This window comes from Podarcis vaucheri (assembly GCF_965113315.1).
Source record: "Podarcis vaucheri genome assembly, chromosome: Z".
Taxonomy (NCBI): Eukaryota; Metazoa; Chordata; class Lepidosauria; order Squamata; family Lacertidae; genus Podarcis; species Podarcis vaucheri.
Window position 1 is genome coordinate 53325283 of NC_138758.1, and position 5467 is coordinate 53330749.

At 48.1% G+C, this 5467-nt stretch overlaps 1 long non-coding RNA gene across 1 annotated transcript; it reads right to left on the reverse strand.

Annotated features, from left to right (window-relative positions):
- Positions 1–2629: 2629 nt before the first annotated feature.
- On the reverse strand, positions 2630–5258 carry LOC309524168. The gene is made up of 3 exons (XR_014215829.1): positions 5063–5258; positions 3622–3723; positions 2630–2767 (listed from the first exon to the last, which is right to left on the reverse strand). It is a non-coding gene; the product is annotated as an uncharacterized lncRNA (long non-coding RNA).
- Positions 5259–5467: the final 209 nt, after the last annotated feature.

A 5467-nucleotide genomic window follows, 5' to 3' on the forward strand; every position in this document is an offset into this window, starting at 1 on the left:
TGCAGTTCTGGAAGAGGAGGGCCGGCGGCTGGGCCTTCGACTGAATTCAATGAAGGGAGAAGAGACTGTCCATCTCTCTTCCGGAGGCAAAGTGACGGGGCTGCCTCAGTTCCCCAAGTGGCAGAGGGAGACACAGAGCTCTGAACCCAGGACGGAATCCCTTGCCATGCAGGAAGGAGGAGAGGTGGACCTATAGGACGCACTTGTTCCGCTCCAAAAATGAAGGGGAAATCTGGGTGCGTCCCATGGGGCGAACGCAGGCTTTCACTGAAGCTTGGAGAGTGAGAGGGGTCGGTGCGCAACGACCCCTCTTGTTCTCTGGGCTTCAGGAAGACACCCGCAGCCTAGGCAGCCCTGCGGGAGTTCCCGCAGCTTGCTTCCCGGAGCGCCGGGCACGCTGAAAGCTGAACGCAGCCGCAGCCTAGGCAACCCTGCGGGAGATAGCAGCCTGCCGCAAAGTGCCCCTCGCGCCGGCCAGACATCCACAGCGTGGGGAGCCCAACAGGAGTTCCCCACAGGGCTCCCCACACTGCGGATAGCAGCCTGCCACCTGGTGTGCGAGGCGCAGAGCGCCCCACGCGCTGGGCAGACATCGGCCAGCCCCACAAGCTTGGGGGACAGCAGGGAGGCGCAGCGCCGCCATCCCGCTGTTCCTCAACCTGTTTCGGTTTCCCTGACCTGGTTTTGGGGGGGGGAAATAAAGGGAAATTTTTACCCCTTTATTTCCCCCCAAAAAAACTAGGTGCGTCCTATGGGACGAAAAATATGGTAATTGAGCCCCTACAAACCGCCAGGTCCAAGAAAAAGTAGCTAGAGCTATTCCACAGGCACCTTCAAAGTTTTAGGGTGGGTCCAGATCACAAAATTGGAACGGGAACACTTCCTAATGATTTCTGCTCAGGAGAAGCCAAGTGCTCTGGACCACGATGTTGAATGGGCCTTCAGTGACTGAAACAGCTTTGGGATCTTATAGATCCAGCTGAAACAGGGATTTGCAAGGAAGTAGTGCACACATCTCGTTTCGCTCAAGGTAATTTGAATATGGCTTTTAAATTATTTCCCCTGTCAAACTTTTAATTTATCTCATTTATTTCATTTGGACTCTGAAGCAGACAAATGAACTTTATCTCAGTGGATCCAGAATTAGTACCTGGCCCATTGATGTAGCCAAGGGGGAGCGGGGGGGGGGGCAGCACTAGATCCCACCCTGGCCAGCACCCAGGAGATTCCCTAAGAGAAAGAGAGAAGGATGGCCTACCTGCTGAGGGAGACAGTGGGAGACAGTTCTGGATGATGTCCTTGTTCTGTAGCTGCTTTTCAGTGATCTCTGCAAGGAAACAAAAAGCAGGTCTGAATTGAGGCCGCTTAATACTATCTAGCAGCAGCAAGGAGTAAGCAAGTATTTGGTCAAAACATGTATTTTGCAGTATATAAGGACCATTTCAGCTCACATAAGCAGGCCAACACAAGAACATGCAGGCAATGCAACAAAGGAGACTGCTATCAGGATCCTATATTTTATTCACAGGTGCATCTCAGAAAAAAGTTGCAGAAGGTACTAACCCCATGGTGAATAATAATAATAATAATAAGCTATTATTTATATCCCGCCCTTCGGACTCGGTTTCCCCAGCCACTCTGGGCGGCTTCCAACGAAACACTCAAATACAATAACCTCTTGAACATTCAAAGCTTCCCTAAACAGGGCTGCCTTCAGATGAAGGATCCTGCCTGATTTCGATCCATAAGATCCCAAAGAGTCCCAGCCATTTGTGAGTTTTCCAGCAATACTGGGAAAGACATTAAGAGGAAAATAAACAGTGCCCTCGTGTGGCCAGTGCTGGTATAAAATTCATTTCTAGGTGCTAGTTATTTCCACGCAGGAATTTGAATATGGCTCTAAAATTAATTCCCCTTTCAAACTTTTAATTTATCTCATTTGGATTCTGAAGCATACAAATGAGCTTCACCTCCTTTGATCATCACAACAATAGTATAATGTACATTGGACCAAGAATTAGTACAGGGCTCGTGGATCAAGTAAAGCAAGAGAGAGCCAGTGTGGTGTAGTGGTGAAGAGCGGTGGATTTGTAATCTGGGGAACCGGGTTCGCGTCTCCGCTCCTCCACATGCAGCTGCCGGGTGACCTTGGGCCAGTCACACTTCTCTGAAGTCTCTCAGCCCCACTCACCCCACAGAGTGTTTGTTGTGGGGGAGGAAGGGAAAGGAGGTTGTGAGCCGCTTTGAGACTCCTTCGGGTAGTGATCAAGCAGGATATCAAATCCAAACTCTTCTACTCTTCTTCTTCAATAGAAATCCTAAACTATCTGACCAATTCCATGGGCTCTGCCCCCCTTTCCAAAGTCCTGCCCTCCAACAAGGACCCTGCCTAGGCTGATGACCTGGCCCCAAGCTTCCTGGCTGAGTTAAATTTCCCAACATTTCACATTATGTGTAGTTTTAGGATTCTTCACATGAACACGAATTATGCTTTGGAGCAGACAAGTAGTGATCAGAAATCATGGGGCTGATGAGCTGCTTCTCATGGCATGAGGGGCCTGATCTGGGCCACAACTTGCCCCCCCCCCCATAGATGTAAACCACAAACGAGGAGGAAGTGGGACTTACAGGAGATCTCTCCAGGCCGTTGGAAAGATGATTCGGAGAAAGGGCCAGAGCAACGGCAAGACTCCATGACCAGCCAAGCCCCAAACGCATCAGGCCGAGAGAAGCACGGGAGGCAGCGCAAACGCCCAGCAGACGCCTTCTAGAGAAAGAGACAGGTTTCAGGGTTAACCACAAAGTTCATTTGTTTTGCATCCACATTTGATTGAGTATGCGGCTGAGCAGTCAGACATTTATACCTCCGGGCAAAGGGAAAACCATGCGCCTACTCTGAAGGCTCATCAATGTCGAAAGTGCTTTTCTTGAGAGCCCCTCTCTGCCGCAAGTGTCCCAAACTGGTTTGTAAATATTAACTACTCCTACTTTATGGATCTGAATTACTCAAACGGCTTCTACAGCAGGGGTTGATCCCCATTTCTTCTTGTGGTGTTCAGTTCAGAGTATCTGTTTTCAAAAATCAAACAGAAAGTAATATAGGGTTGCCCTTAAGGCTGGGGTCTTCTAGACCCAAACTGGGTTTTGGATGCTCCATTAGACAAACCAGCCAGCTCCCTGCCTCTCTAATTCACTGGGCATTCAAGGATTGGCTTGCAAATTAATTATAGTTTTTAATTTAGGCCTCTTCCAAAACATTTATCTCAAGATGTAACGTGCAAGTCTACCACTTTGGGATGCTAATTCATCTCCGCTTGGATTATGTGGATAAATCGATAGGTGGAAGAATCAATTCCCTGGTTCAAGCAATGGTTCATCGGAAGAAATGAAGTTTTCAACACATTGCTTTGTCCCCTTTAGAAAAGGAAAAAGGAGACAAACCTCACCAACATGGGGGAAGCCAGGAGCAGCTGCCCTACCCCATTGAAATAAATAAAAACACTTGACTGTATTCTAACTGTACTGTGCTGGTTACGGGTGTCGGTGTGATATATCAGGAGGGGGGTTGTTTCAAAATGTTCTTAAGTGTTTGGTGCATATTTCTATTTTTTCCCCTTTTACCTTCATGTCTGCAGCTGACTTTTCCTCCACCTCCTCTTCTCCCTTCATCAGGCGAAGTTTCTTCCTCCTCCTCTTCCTCCTTTTCAGAGCACGAATTCAGACCTAAGAAATGTCAGTAAGGTCAATTATTTCCCAAGAAGGGAAAGAGGGGTCCCCGTCCAAGCAGACCTCGAATATGTCCAGCCCAGATTGCAGTGGAAGAAAGAATCCAGTGGGAAAGGAGCCAGGAGACGAATAACGGGAAGAAATGGGCTTTTATTCTATATTCTTTCTGAAGCCCTTTCCCAAGAATCACATAATGGTGCCTCTAGCCGGAAGGGATCCCAAGGGTCATCCAGCCCAACCCGTTGCAATAGTGGAAAAAACATGGATAGGAAAATAAACAGTGACCCCGTGTGGCCATTCCTGGAAAAGACATCAAAGAATATTTCCAAACAGGAATTTGAATTTGGCTTTAAAATTATGTCCCCTGTCAAACTTTTAATTGATCTCCTTTGGATTCTGAAGCATACAAATGAGCTTTACCTCCTTTTATCATCACAACAATAGTAATGATGACATGTTTTTTGTCCTGATTTATGATTAATAAATCCATAGTTTGATTAATAAATCCATGGTTCCACAAGCCTCACGCCACTCTGTGTGCGCCGTTAGCTCGGCTTACATGTCCTGGCTTTTAAGCCTGATTTATGTTGGAGCAGAGGATTTACGTGGGTCTTCTCAGGGGGACGGCCGGAAGGAGACGATCCTGCTGGGTCTTGCTCCCCTCCGCCTCCCTTCAAGGAATCCTCTTTCTCTTTCTTCTTTCTATATCGGGAAGGGACCCCAAGGGTCATCCAGGCAGGAATTGGCCCCCTCCCCCCCTTGGTGTCCCCAGCCCAGCTGGACGCTGCCCTCTTCAGTGGCCCTTGGAAGGGGATCCAGGGATCCACGGAGGGATCCACCCTTCAGTCCCGCCATGAAGCCCCCCCCCTTGCCATCCCCTTTGGCTGCCTGAGCTTCTCGGGGCGACTGCTCATCCAAAGTGGGTTTTGGAGGCTCCATCAGACAAACCAGCCAGCTCCCTGCCTCAGGTATTTGAATGCCCAGTGAATTCAAGTATTATCATGTGTGTGCCAGTGTACCCCTTTGGGATGCTCATTCATCTCCGCTTGGATTATGTGGATAAATCTATAGGTGGAAGAATCAATTATCTGGTTCAAGCAATGGTTCATCGGAAGATATTAAGTTTTCCACCCATTGCTTTGTCCCCTTTAGAAAAGGAAAAAGGAGACAAACCTCACCCACATGGGGGAAGCCAGGAGCAGCTGCCCCTCCCCAATCAAATAAATAAAAACACTTTACTGTATTTTTACTGCGCTGGTTAGGAGGGTTGGTGGGATATATTGTTTAAAAATGTTCTGAAGTGTTAGATGTATATTTCTATTTTTTTCCCTTTTACCTTCATGCCTGCAGCTGACTTTTCCTCCAGCTCCTCTTCTCCCTTCGTCAGGCAAAGTTTCCTCCTCCTTTTTTAGAGCAGGAATTCAGACCTAAGAAATATCAATAATGTCCATTATTTTCCCCAGAAGGGAAAGAGGGGTCCCCCTCCAAGCAGACCTCGAATATGTCCAGCCCAGATTGCAGTGGGAGAAAGAATCCAGTGGGAAAGGAGGAGCCAGCAGGCGACCAACGGGAAGAAATGGGCTTTCCCCCGTTTCTTCTTTCTGAAGCCCTTTCTCAAGAATCATATAATTTATTATTATTAATATTACTATTATTATTATGGTGCATCCAGCTGGAAGGGACCCCAAGGGTCATCCAGTCCAACCCGCCGCAAGGCAGGAATCTGCGAAGGAACCACAAG